The 14,264-nt window shown below is 43.6% G+C and overlaps 1 protein-coding gene and 1 non-coding gene across 2 annotated transcripts in view; both read right to left on the bottom strand.

The window, feature by feature from the left end:
* Positions 1-14,264, bottom strand: part of TBRG4 (transforming growth factor beta regulator 4) — a 1,565,288-nt gene that overhangs the window by 733,532 nt on the left and 817,492 nt on the right. The gene's annotated exons all lie outside the window — the stretch shown is intronic.
* LOC122797487 lies at positions 4,155-4,290 on the bottom strand. The gene has a single exon (XR_006364165.1). It is a non-coding gene; the product is annotated as a small nucleolar RNA SNORA5 (small nucleolar RNA).

Genomic DNA, 14,264 nt, shown 5'->3' with positions numbered 1-14,264 from the left:
TTTCCCTGACTTCATTTTCATTAGTGCTGAGCTTACTTCTCCCAAGGTAGGCTTCTCCTCTTTCATTATAGGCTATGTCTGGGGGAAGTACAGCTTCTGTGGGGTTTTCTTCATTCAGAAACTGCTGAAGTAGTCCTTCCATCTGACTTTGATTTCTTGTGGACTACTGAGCAGGTTGCTACTAGCATTTCTTATGGTGACTGGCTATCATCTTTACCTTTCTCTCTTTGCATTGCACAGAATGTTGTCTGTCTGTCTAAAACCATCTCCCGAAAAACCCAACCTGATCCTGATCGACTAACTTTGGGAAATACTCTATCCAATCTAATAGAACCTTTGTAAAAAAAAGTTTTGCATCCACATGCAAAGAGAAAGAATAGTTGTGTAAAATCTTACCATAACCATAGATGTCCTTTTCTTCTGCAGTGGATATAAAAAGTGTACACGCCCCTGTTAAAATGCCAGGTTTTTGTGATATAAAAATGAGACCACAATACATCATTTCAAAACTTTTACCACGTTTAATGTGACCTATAACTTGTACAATTCAATTGAAAAACAAATATGTTAGGGGAAAAATATAAAAAAACCGTACAATACGCTGCAGAATGGTGGGTAATGTTAGCATACAAAAGGTGGGAACCTTCAGAAAGGTAATTAGATGGGAAAGGACTAGAATGGGCCTCCAAGGACCATCCTTCCTGGAAACCAGGAACATAGTGGAGTAAAATCCTTTCCTAATTTGGGAAGGAGGCACTTCCTGAACACTGCGTTGAGAAGGAAGGCTGGATATTACCCTGGGGGAAAACATCTAATTGTTCTTTTGGAGATTGTGGAATACCCCTAAAGTGAGGAGGAGTTTTCCACACCATAAAATATCCTTGTTGAACGATGGAAAGGACCCAAGAGTCCTGGGTAATCAGATTCCAAGCAGGGAGAGAGACAGCAAGATGAAGAGATAGAGGAGTTAATGGCCCTGGAGGCAGGTTGTCATAGAGGTCTGTCGTAAAGCCATAAAAGTGTTGAACAGGCCGTGAGAAAAGGCCTGCCAATCAGGTGGTTGCTTCTGAGGAGCAGGAGAAATGTTTAGTTTTGAGCTTTTTCTTTTTTAGAACCTCCACGTGATGGAAGGTGGATGGGTCAGACGTCTGCCTGCACTCCACAATGTTGGTAGGATCATCCTCTTGCACAATGATCTGGGTAACAAGCCGTGGTTCTCCCCCTATGCCCAAGACAGGCGCCTACAAATCCCTCGAAGATGTGCTGGTAGGGTCCTTCACAGCCTCCACACTGGTACCCATCAAATGAACATCTACAGACTCTGGTACGGCCTCAACATCAGCCTCAAGAGCGACGTCCAGATCAGAGGGCGCAGTGGGTAAATCAGGCTGTGGCTCATCTGAAGGACCCAACATAGTTTCCATGTCACACCAAGACGCTTAAGGTGCTGCTTCTCAAGATATAACTTTAGGAAAGCTACAGGGCTACGAAGGGTTTTGGGTATGAATGCCTTACAGATAACAAGCAGTATGGTCGTGGTCTGGGCCTAGGCCAAACAAACAAAGCTTGTGAGAGTCCACCACACTGACATTTGCCCTTCCTAGCCGACATGTAATCAAAGCAAAACACAGTAGTCAAAAAATTAAGGACCCCCCCATGGGGTAATTATCTGTACCAAGGTTTGCAACTCGTCTGACAAATGATGACAGGAGCAGCTGATCGGACAGGCGGAAGAAAAGTTCTGAGGTTGGTATGTGCTGATGTCCTGTTTATCTCCATCTCTTTAAGACCAATATATATTTGCTGATTGCGGCGTCGCACATACCACACAGTAGCAATAGACATTTGTATACTGGCCGGATGTACGAGTCAGCCAGTGGCAGACATCCTCATGTTATGAATACTCGAAAAGAAGGATGTCTCCAACAATCTGTTAAATACTCAAACCCCATTTACTTTCAGCAGCACTGACATCAGTGCTTCTGTCATGAGCTATTATCATAATATTACTAAAGCCATCAACCACATACTGCCTTATCTCCAAGGCTACCAATTTGTAAAACTGCAGACACAGACCATCAGGACCCCCAACTTTCTTTCATCTCAAATATGTATGAACTCTCATACCAGTACTGACAGATGAATTTCTTCCTTTCTCCCGTCTGCTAATATTGTATCAACCCAATCTACAAAATATCCTCAAACCACTGATCTCAGAGAATAGCTTCTCAAAAAAAGATCACAAAAATGTCTTTATTGCCCTAGAATTAATATCCTTTGTTCCCCTTAGTCTTCATTTTCTCTCTCTCTCTCTAACTGAGCTTCTTTTTCAGATCATTTAATATCCACACTAGTAATCTCTTGTCTAGGTCCCTCTTTGTCCACTAACACACTCACCTTCTACCTAGGTCTGCCTCAATTTGAGGCTCCTCTAACCTTTTTAACAGAGTCTTTAACATTTTGCAACTTTTTCCACAAGATGCCTTCCTTCTACTCTCCTCTTTCAATCTTTATAACATAATTTTTCCGTCGTTAATCTTGTCACTTCTCATCCTATTCCTATATCCCATCACTTCCAATAGTTTATCCCTCCAAACAGCCTTTTATCTAATCCCACTCCCTTCTACCCACTCTGTCCACTGCATACCATGGCCTTCAAACAATTATTTGTCCAACCTACTTTCCAAGATACCATTCCCACCTACTTCTATCCCCTTTCCACCTGCCATGTCACTGCCACCATAACTCAGAAGATTCTTTTCAAGTACACCCACTCTTCCCATCTCTCCCCATTGGAAACAGGCAAAAGCCCCACCCTATCAGCTCGCCTGCCATTCCATCTTTCAAATAACAAACAAATTCATCTCCTGTATTCCAGCTTTCAATACCCTATGACCCCTCTTGTAAAACTTCACTACACTAAACAGTACACCGAAAGAATACTCCATCACAAAGTTTAAATCACCATCTTTAGTCTATCCCTATCCTTTTTGAGGTCCTTAAATGCCCCTAAAATGCATACCATCTCATCACTTGAGCCATAATAGACATCCAGAAAAATCCCCCCACTTGCACTTCACTACAGCCCATTTTCTATAACCCTGAAACCTTCACTTTTTTTTCACCCAAGGGCTGCCTCACATCAATATACCTGCTCCTCACTTCTTTCACTTTATATCAAGCTTAATCCAGTCAAACAAGGCCTTACTTCTGCATTTCTCCATCTCTCATCTTCTTAACTGCAAGTCCTAAAAAATACCAATCCAAAATCACCCTCCTCACTTTGCCCAAGACTCACTCACTCTTTCTCTCTCAGTGGAATGTTCATTCCTCCTGTATTCCAAGTAGCAAGTCTTGCTCTCCTCCCTCATATCATCTTTCAGGGACCCTTGCTGACCACCCAGAACTAAGCTGTAATTAGGTCCACCTACACACAACACCCCCCCAACCAGAGATAAACTTCAGGACTACAGCAGTTATAGAACTAATGCCCTTTGCCCCCCCCCCCCTATCACCACCAGAAAATGTTCAACTCAGATTCCCACATACAACACCTTAATGATGAAGTCCAACACTAACTCCTCAAGAAAATTCAACAATTCCTGAATCCCAATGCCACATCACTCCCCATGAGGTATGGCAGTATTTGAATTGCAGCTTCCCGCATCACTTCACTGTTTAATTTATGGACTACAGCTCATTCTAGTATGTGTTTGTCAAATTCCAGAGCTACAGGTTTGCTCATTTCTGGTGTTTGTCAGATTCCCGAGTACCAAGTTAATGAAGTGTGACATAATATAAAATACCTTAGAGAGGCCAGTCATGCATGGTAATATTTTGAATGGAATTTAAAAAACAGCATGTCAAACAATCTGTGTGCATGGGAAGGCAACAAAAGTACCTCTTGATTTAAACTTCCAGGTGGAATAAACATGCAAGCACAACACTTGTTCATTCTGACGGCTACCAAAAGGAAGGGCACCTCCTTATTCAACAAGCTTTTCTTGACACTGCTGGATCAGTAAGGTAGCCTCAACTATATGCATGACAGACATCTCAGAATATCTTATGTTTGAATAACAGCAAGATCCTTTTCTGCTTTTCCAGTAATTGTCTCCCATAAATTAATTACTGTACATTTTCTGACCTGGATAATATGTCTGCAGAACTTTACTTATCCCCAGCACCCAATGACGTAGATACGGGGCCCACGAACTGCAAGTTTACTGTAGCAGCCATTTAAGCCAGTAAGTACCATGGAAAAGTACCTCTGAATTTGACAAGGCTGCACCAGACTGGAAATGCTCCAAATCAAAGGCAGAAAGAGATTAATTATGACAACTTATGTTTCACTTTTTTAAGCAAATGTTTTTCATTCACTAACATACTAAACAATGCAAACCACTAAACCGTAGTGTGCCAACAAGTAGCAATGACGATGCTACGTGCCACTTACCAAGTATCTCAATACGGGCCTACTGCAAGCTCAAACAAAAGTGACAGCTTAATGCTGTATGAACTTGTATACACATTTAGAAAATCAGTTTTGAGCTTACAAGACAATAGCGGAATTCAGCAAGCAGTAATCATATGCAACCCAGTTACTATCACAGACGAAATTGTCAACAGCCAGCAAAGGAGCAGGATAGTACATGAAGTTGCTCCCACTGGTCCAGCTTCTTTAGCAGTTTCCCTCATCAAACTGTTGGAAGTGTCTCACAAACCTAATAGGGAAGAGACAGATCAGTACTAACATGCAGAGGCAAACAAAGCAATAGAACAGCCCTATGGAGCAAGAATATCACAAACCCTTAAAATGTTTTAACACATGCCTATTACAACCATAAATTCCAGTCAAGCTGCTATTAACTCTACACATTGTTTGGTAACATCAAGTACCACTTGCCACATCAGTCTCTCTCCAAAACAGTAACTTCTTAAATCGAAAAAGAAGATAATGTTTACACTGTTAGGGAAATCTAGACAGACATAGGGAAATCTAGACAGACAATATATCAACTAGAACTTCACTGCTTCTCACATTAGGTAACTGCAGAACACATAGTACATGGTCTATGCCGTTTCACATGGGAAATGCAATAAAACATTCTTCAGCTATACCAAAACAGCCATGGCTGTGTCCACAAAGACCTTATCCGTTATGCCAACCCCTCCTTACATGTAGTTCCTAGACTTAGTCCACGGGACTACTAAAGGTCCAGGCCCACATTCTTAGTTGCCACTAAGCACTGTCTGGTTAAGTGACTTGTTCAATGCCACACAGCAGGCATGTAGGCTGAGAGAATCAAATCATGTACCCCTAAAACTACATCTCATAGCCTTAACTTTCTGTGCCAAATGCCACTTCACAGAATATATCAAACGCACACTCATTAAATGTCCAGTATATGCAGTAAGTTCATCTTGGCTTTGGTCATCATGTTTAGATCAGATTTCATGGTCACTTGACGACATACGACAAAAGTGAAACTGAAGAACTGTCTGGACCAAACACTCTGACAAACCTAGTTGGTACTTCCTTTGGTAGAAAGTACTTGTGGCAGATGATGTTCCACTAAACACTGCTTCAAACCCTTTTCCTTACTGATAATCTTACTGAAATCCTAATGCTCCATTAAAATGGCATCATATCCTGCACACAAAGACATACTGCTGCACTTCTGCCTTAACCTGCCTTTTTGTGGCCCTCCAGTATACACCCTGGGTAACATTAATGTAGATTTCTGCTTATACTTTGAACCCAGAGATGTAGGTATGTATCTTAGGGTCTATAAGTTATTAAACCAAAGACCTTCTCTTTACTGTCATTTTCCATAGTCACAACTACTGAAAACTGATGAAACCTAACAACGATATAAAAGTTCTATATTAAAGCATGATGAACAACAAAACTTTTACTTATTTACTTCATATGAATGGGAATTTAACAGGTAAGTGAGAAATAAGAGAGCACAAAGAGAAAAAGGTGTCGCCAAATGTAAATGGTTATCGTGTGTGTGTGTGTGCGCGCACGCACGCGTGTATTATGTATTTATAAACATTTTGAAAAGATTTCTAAACAATCTGAAGATGAAAGCCACTAAAAAATCTCACTCTAAAGCCTGAGTTCCTTGGGATCATACTAAAGCTTGATGGAGGCAACAAGACCTGGAGAGGCTAGACAGCACATAGGCATTATGCGAAATAGGAGGTGCTCACACTAATGACAGGTTCACTGTTGCCAAGAAGTGTTTTTAATTGAATAGTTTATAGTATACAAACAAGACTGACCTAAATCTGTAGATATTAGTGTACATTCACAGCTACAGTAAAATAGTACTTTTGTCACATAAGGCCTGAAGTCTGGCCCGTCTTCCACAACTTTTCACCATTCTTCCTCTTCCTGGAGAAGCAGACATTCTTCACCCAGGACATCAAGAAGTTTGTGGTGTAAGAGGGATGTCTGACTGTGGCATCTAAAGATCTTTCCAGCCCCTGTCAGTTCTGGAGGATTGGGCTGACACCAGAGCAGGAGACACAAAGGTGGAAAATGCCTCCAAGAATAAAAGCACAACTAGAATGACCCTACAGTTCTCTCTCCACAGAGTAGGTAAACCTGAAGAAGGAATCTGGAGGGGTAAGAGAGAGACAGGGAGAGTATGGAGATCGGCGACAACTACCAACTTCAATTCCAGGATGGTTACAGGAAGGAGAGAGAGAGGCACACATTGGAAACACAACAACAGTGAGCCTGCTCAACCATGAACAATTATGGTAAATTCCTAAAACATCTGTATTGTATTCTTTGTAATGTTCACTGCTGCAGCAGTTATAACACGTGTTAAGTTTTTCAGGGCTTATTGACCACTGAGAGACTTGGCCATGAGTAGGTATCTGTTGCAGCAGTCCCTGAGAAATATCACTTGCAAACATTACCCTGAATATAGATGTAATGTCCAAATAATATTGCTTGAAGTTGTGGACAGATGGCCAGGAGCTGCTTCCAAGGTGACCTATGTGTAGACTCCTCCAATGAAGGCAGTAGTGGCTGCTATGGCTCTTGCAGAGTGGCATTAACATGTCCTCGTACACTTTTACCATGAAAAGAGCAACATGTGAGGATGCAGAGACAGACATTTAAATATGGTCTCTTTATTAACAACCCTACCCTCCCTACCCTTTGCAGCTACAAATAACTGGTCTACTTTCTTTGCTGCTTTAGACCTTTTATGGTATAATCTCAGTTGCCAGTGCACATGCAGGGAATGTGAGACTCTTTCCCCATTGTTTTGTGAAGTAGTCTTAAAGAGACTTTTGCCAACCTTCTGGTCATGAAAGTGGAACAGGTACACAGTTATCCAGTCCGAATGAAGGATGAAAAAGGGTTTTCTGCACATGATGGCCTGCGGTTCTGATACCAGTCTGCTAGATGAATGTCCACTTACAAAAAAAAAAAAAAGCAACATTCCTATCTGAGGGTTGCTGCAGCTACTAGCTCAAAGGGTGTCAAACTTAATTTCTCTAATCTGAGATTCCTTGACCTTTCTACAGAGCCTCAGATACAAGACCCGCTTGAGGAACTGGTCTACTGGCAACAAGAAATAAAGAGGTAATCTCAAGGTAGGCAAACAGATATACGTTTAGTGTAAGAATGCTGATTTGTAAACCCCCAACAGATATCTGGAGAGAAAGTATTCTGGTTGGATCTAAGATCACTCTAAGGCACCAAACCAAGAACCTTTTCCATTTTGCTAGTTGAGATTTTTTTTTTTTTGCATCTCGACTCCTAACCATCCTTGAGATAGAAATCACAGACTCTGAAAATGTGTTTAGTGGAGATGATAGCTTGATCAGCTAAACTGTCAAACTTGCATGTTCAGGATGGGATGTATGCATGAACCCTTGTTTTGGTTCAAGAGTTCGCATGCTGAGGAAGCAGAACAGGCTCTGTCCTTACCGTAACTCAGTAGAAGGTAGAACCAGTGCTGTATCAGCCAAATGGGGGCTGACCCGTTTCCTCTATCTTCTGCATTAACCAGAGGAGATTGGATTAAAGTAGAAAAAAGTACAGTTTTGTACCTACCATAAATGTAGATGTCCGATAGGTATGCATCTGCAGTCATAACATATGGGTTGTCCTGCCTCAGGCAGCCCTTGGGTCGGCCGGATTCCAAAGTCTGGGTCTGGCCTCGGCTGATGTCGCACTTCACCCGACGTCATAGCTCCTGGGGTATAAAGGCATCAGCCGATGCCATTTTCCTCAGTGTTTCTTGCCCCAGATGCTAGGTGCCCTCTAGGAAGGCAAAATTTGGATAAAAGTAGAAATTCCAAACAGTAGAAAGCAAAAAGTATATATACATATATACATACAAACAAATACACCATAGTAGATTCCCCCAGCTAGGTAAGAGAGGGGTAAGTACCCTAGGAATACCACAGAGGGGAAGGAGGGTAGTATCCTGACTGCAGATGCATACCTATCGGACATCTACATTTATGGTAGGTACAAAACTGTACTATGTCCTTCAAGGATGCATCTGCAGTCATAACATATGGGTAGAATACCATAGCCAAACTGGGGGAGGAGGCACTAAGATAAAGATGGTGTAGTTAAGATCCCTTGTAAAACTGCAGTTGCAAAGCCTGCTCGGGATTTGGAGTATAAAGGAAGATTGTAATGCTTGGCAAATGTATGCACGGAGCTCCAAGTAGCAGCTTCTAAAATGTCTTTGGTAGCCACTCCGAGGAAAGCTGCAGTGGTGGCTGTAGCTCTTGTGGAGTGAGGCCTGATATTTTCAGGAGTTGTCTTTCCATGAAAAGAGTAACAGAATCGAATGCAATTTCCTATCCATTTTGAAACTGTCTGTTTGGAAATTGCTTTTCCTTGCACTCCTGTTGCATATGCTACCAGAAGCTGGTCAGTTTTTCTGCTTGTCTTAGTTCTGTCCAGATAGTAGCGCAGTTGTCTATGTACATCCAAGGTGTGTAGTAATTTTTCCCCCCTGTTCTGTGGGTTAGGGAAGAACGTAGGTAAATGAATAGCTTGGTTCAAGGATACCCTAGATACCACCTTAGGCATGAAAGTGGTATTGGTTCTCAGAGACACTCTATCCTGGTGAAAGATAAGGAAAGGCTGCACTGCCATTAATGCCTGTAACTCGGATACCCTTCTTGCTGAAGTGATTGTTAGAAGAAAGGCAGTTTTCCAAGATAAGAACTGTAAGTCTGCTGATGCTGCTGGTTCAAAAGGGGGGAGTGTTAATTTTTCCAGCACAAAATTGAGATCCCATGCAGGCAGAGGTGGTTTCCTTGGAGGTTTTACATTTTTGATCCCTCTTAGAAATTGTCTGAGGAGATGTTGTGAGAAGATAGGAGGATCCATATTGTACTCTGCTGAAATTGCTGAAGCATGAATCTTAATGGAAGAATAGGACAGGCCATTGTGGAACAGTTCTGCTAAGTATTCTAGGATATGTGCTAGGTTTGCAAGTGTGACATCTGTTCCCTTTGATGCACTCCAAATGAGGAATCTCTTCCATTTGGCTGAGTATGTTTTCCTTGTGGAGGGTCTGCGAGCCTCCAGGATAATGTCCTTGATCCTCTGAGATAAAACAGGTTGGTTTTGTTTTATGCAATTTTCCAGGCAGTTAGCTGCAGCGTTTTCAAGTTTGGATGCAGGGTCTTGTAGTTGTTCTGTGTTAGAAGTAAAGGCCATAGAGGTAGAGGCCATGAGTTCGTCCGAGACATGCTTCTCAGTACCGGGTACCAATGCTGCCTTGGCCAGTCTGGAGCTATCAGAATTACCTTTGTCTGTTCCTCCCTGATCTTCAGTAGAGCTTTGTACATCAATGGGAGAGGTGGAAAGGCATAAACTGTCAGGGCCTTCCAGCTGAAAGAAAGGGAGTCCACCCTCCAGGCTTGTGGGTGGTATTCTCTTGCGCAGAATTTCTTCAGTTGGTGGTTGAGTGGGGAGGCGAACAGGTCTATCTCTGGCATTCCCCATTTCTTTGTTATGGTTTTGAAGATATCTGGATGCAGCATCCATTCGTGAGCATCCGTGGTAGTTCTGCTTAATTTGTCTGCTAGTGAATTCTCTTTTCTTGGTACGAATATGGCCTGCAGTTGAATGTTGAGATTCAGGCCTAGGTTCCACAGATCCATTGCCATCCGGCATAGAGGGTAGGAATGCGTGCCTCCCTGTTTGTTGATGTACCACATGACTGTGGTATTGTCCGTCCTTATCAGCAGGTGTCCTTGCTGGAGGAATGATTTGAATGCCTCGATTGCATGCTTCACTGCCAGCATCTCCTTTAGATTTGTGTGTAGATTCAGCTGGTCTTGGGACCATAGACCTTGGATACATTTGTCTTCCATGTGTGCGCGCCCCAGCCTAGGTCTGAGGCGTCCGTGGTGATGGTCTGCCTTGGTTGTGGTTTGTGGAAAGGCAACCCTCTGTTGGTCTGGCAAGCCTGAGCCCACCACAGGAATTCTTTTTTAGGCATGGAATGATTGGTATCATGGTTTCTAGACTGTGTCTGTGTTGAGACCATACATTCCTTAGGTACCATTGTAATTTTCTCATATGCAGTCTGGCATGTGGGATCAAGATTATGCAGGATGCCATGTAACCCAGGGCCTGCAGGACTTTCCTTGCAGTAAGCTGAGTTTGTCTTGTCAATGCCATGAAGTAGACTGGAAGTTGCTTTTGTTTTTCTTCTGTGAGAAAAGCCATCTGAGTTATTGTGTCCAGTTCTGCACCCAAAAATGTTATCCTTTGGGATGGCACTAGTCTTGACTTCTGTATGTTGACTGTGTATCCCAAGGCTTGCAGCAGTTGTATGACATAGGCCAAATCCTTTATTATTTTTGTCTTGTTGTCCGCTTGTATTAGGCAGTCGTCCAGGTATGGGTAGATTTGAATTCCCTGAAGCCTGCAATGTGCAATTACCGATGCCAGGCATTTCGTGAATACTCTGGGCGCAGTAGATAAGCCAAAGGGCAATGCTGAGAATTGATAATGCTCTGATCCTGCAAGAAATCTGAGGTGTCTTCTGCAATCTGGTCGTATAGGGACGTGCAGGTATGCCTCCTTGAGATCTAGAGTCACCAGCCAATCTTGCACAACATGGGAAGAAGTTGCTGTAGGGTCAGCATTTTGAATTTTGGTACAATGAGATATGTGTTCAGTGCGGACAGGTCGAGAACAGGCCTCCATTGAGTTTCTTTTCTTGGTACAAGGAATAGTCTGGAGTAAAATCCTTGGCCTTGTTCCATAGATGGTACCTTTTCTATTACTCTCATCCTTAGTAAGTTGATGATTTGTTTTAGAGCCTCTGACTTCTGGCTTGGTGGAAGGTTTGGCATTCCTCTCTTTTTTGGTAAAGTGTGGAAGTGAAACCTGTAGCCTTTGTCTATTGTTTGCAAAGTCCATTTGTCTCCTGTAATGCAATGCCAGTTTTTTGAAAATAAAGCTAACTTTCCGCCCAAGGGTGCTTCCAGTTGTTCCCTGGTAGGCGGAATCAGAGCCAAGTCATTGTGTCTGTCCTGTGGAAGTGGTTGCAGTCGCAGCTGTGGCGGCACTCCTCTGGTTGTCAGGCTGCCACTGACGGCCCCTGTAGGCACCCCTTGATTGACCTCTGCCTCTTGGGCGCCTATTCCTGCCTCTCTGTGCTCTGGAGGTGTCTGGAAAGGACCAATTCTTTGAAGGCCAATTTCTGCTGAACCTCGGAGGTTGGACCTGCAGAAAATCCTTGACTGTTTGCACAGATTTTGCTTTTTCTTCCACTTTCTTTAGAACCTCCTGTGCAGGGGAGCCAAATAAACTTTGTTTCTCCATAGGGGCATCTAGGAGTTTAGACTTAACATGGTCTGGCAAGGATTGCTTTTTAGCCAGGCATGCCTTCAATCACTGCTCCAGTCATAGCTGATCTAAATGAAGCCTCCAGTGCATCATAGCCACATTTTAAGAAATGATTACTGACCTGCTGAGAGTTGTGTACCAACTCCTGAAGGGACTTACGGTCTAAAGGTTCAGGAGAGGAAAGCTTTTTTTCAGCTGATCTAACAAAAATTCCTGGTACTGTATCATGTGAAATTGACAGTTTAAAGCCCTGGCAGAAAGAGTAGCAGATGTATAAACCTTTTACCCCATCTCTCTAATGCTCTTGATTCTCTTTCAGAGGGTAGGGGTTTTGGCAGAGGCAGCTGCAACACCCTTTAGGGCCCTGAGAAATGGTTTCTGGGTCTGCAGCGTGGGCCTTATACAAGTGGAAGTGAGAATCCGGGACCCTGTAATATCTGTCAGGTTTGGCAGGGGCCGGGGGAAGAGAATCAGGGGCTGAACTGGCATCATTGTATGCATCATCAACAACTGATAGTACAGGTGGTATGGCTAAAGGCCTATGCTGTGGTAAGTGTAAAAAAGTCCTTAGCCTTTTCCTAGAATCAGAAAAATCCTGACCCTGCCATTGAAAGTGTTCCCTCATTGAATGTAGAGTTTCTCCAAATTAAAATTCTTCTGGGGGGGAGGCAGAAGGAATGGAGTCTTCTGCATCCGAATCCTCATAAGGTGAGTATGGCCCTTCCTGATGGTCTGATAAATCTGATCCATCCGAGGAATAGTCAGAGGAGAGAGGTTCAGGGGGTTCAGTCCTAGGCCTTTTTTCAGGAGGGGGTTGTGAGGCCCTGTCTGGGTGAGGTTGGGATCCCCTGATCAAAGAAATAAGGTCCTCAGCAAGGCTGAGAATCTGAGAACTTGAGGAAGGTCTGTGAGAGGGAGCTTTTGTAGGTAAGGCCTTGGAAAGTTTAGCTGCTTTAGCCCTGGAGAAGGCCTTAATAGACATAGAAGCAGGGGGTCTAGCTGCCCCACGTGCAGGAGTAGAGATGTCCAACGGAATGGTGTCGGACAATTCTTGTGTGCCTGCTTCTTCGGTAGGAATTTCTGTAGCCGACTCAGCCGGGGCCTCTGTGGCCTCGGTTGTCGGAGGCATGCTTGCGGCCGAAGTAAGAACCGAGGACTCTGTTTCAGCCGAAACAGAGACACTCGCGGTAGGCCTAACTGTGGTTTCAGCCGAAACCGCGGGCCGCGAGTGTCGGTCCTTTTCCTTGCGTTTTTTGGCTAAATGTGTAGTCGGAGTCTCCGACGGCATTTTATATGCAAAAGCGGGACCAAAACTCTTCTGCAAACTCCGACCGACGTCTAAGTGTCCGTCGGTTGAAGGAAGCACAGGCTAAACAAGTTGATACGTCGTGGTCTGGGCCTAAGCAAGGAAGGCAATAAGAGTGGAAATCCTTATGAGGTATTTGTTTCCCACAAGTTAAACAATTATTTATTTTGTCTGACATCGGCTGAGGCAAGAAAGAGTCCCCAACGGGGTACTTAGCTTTTTTAGAAGTCTTCGGTAGCTGAAATCTCTGCATCTGCCCGACCGGCACTTGCGAACAGCTTCTGCTTCGGGCACCGCGCGGCAAGAAAGACTGAGGAAAATGGCGTCGGCTGATGCCTTTATACCCCAGGAGCTATGACGTCGGGTGAAGTGCGACATCAGCTGAGGCCAGACCCAGACTTTGGAATCCGGCCGACCGAAGGGCTGCCTGAGGCAGGACAACCCATATGTTATGACTGCAGATGCATCCTTGAAGGACATCAGACATGTTCGGCCATCTGAGAAAACATCTACTTACAAAGACCCCTGTGGCTGGCATCTTGGTGAAAAAATGTTTTAGCAATTTGTTTTCTGGAGGAGCAAGAAGTCTACTTTTGGCACATACCATCTGTGTGCCAAATTCAGAAATACATCTTCAATGCTTATTTGTAAAGGTCTGTATCTCTTCTGCTAAATTGGTTTGTGAGGATATCCTCAAAAGAAAGGATGCAAAATGCCCAGAGGGTTATGCCGGAACTCCTGGGTCAAATGCCATGCTTCTGAGGTCACCTGCCTAAACTGTAAGAGTTGGTGCTGCCACGTTTGTCAATGTACCACATCACTTGTTTTGCCCATGAAGATCTGCAGAGTCCCTGGCTGCCAGTTCTATTTCATGGTTTTTATGGCTAAAGTTACAGTTCTCATCTCTCTGACACTGATGTGCCTTTTCCTCTTCAGTTTTAATCCTAATCTACTAAAACCTTAGTTTCCCTACTGAGGCTCAAGGCTGTGTTTGTCTGAGGAGTCTGTACAGACTTGTCTGAGTCTAGCCTGAATGAGACCCTATCATTGGGGGTCACTTGCATTCACCACAAGAACTTTTTCTTGATAACAGGCAGC

This window comes from Protopterus annectens, chromosome 3.part0 (genome assembly GCF_019279795.1).
Source record: "Protopterus annectens isolate FY-2018-M chromosome 3.part0, PAN1.0, whole genome shotgun sequence".
Taxonomy (NCBI): Eukaryota; Metazoa; Chordata; order Ceratodontiformes; family Protopteridae; genus Protopterus; species Protopterus annectens.
Note: the sequence above shows the minus strand (reverse complement) of the source record. Positions and strands in the feature narration are given on the sequence as shown.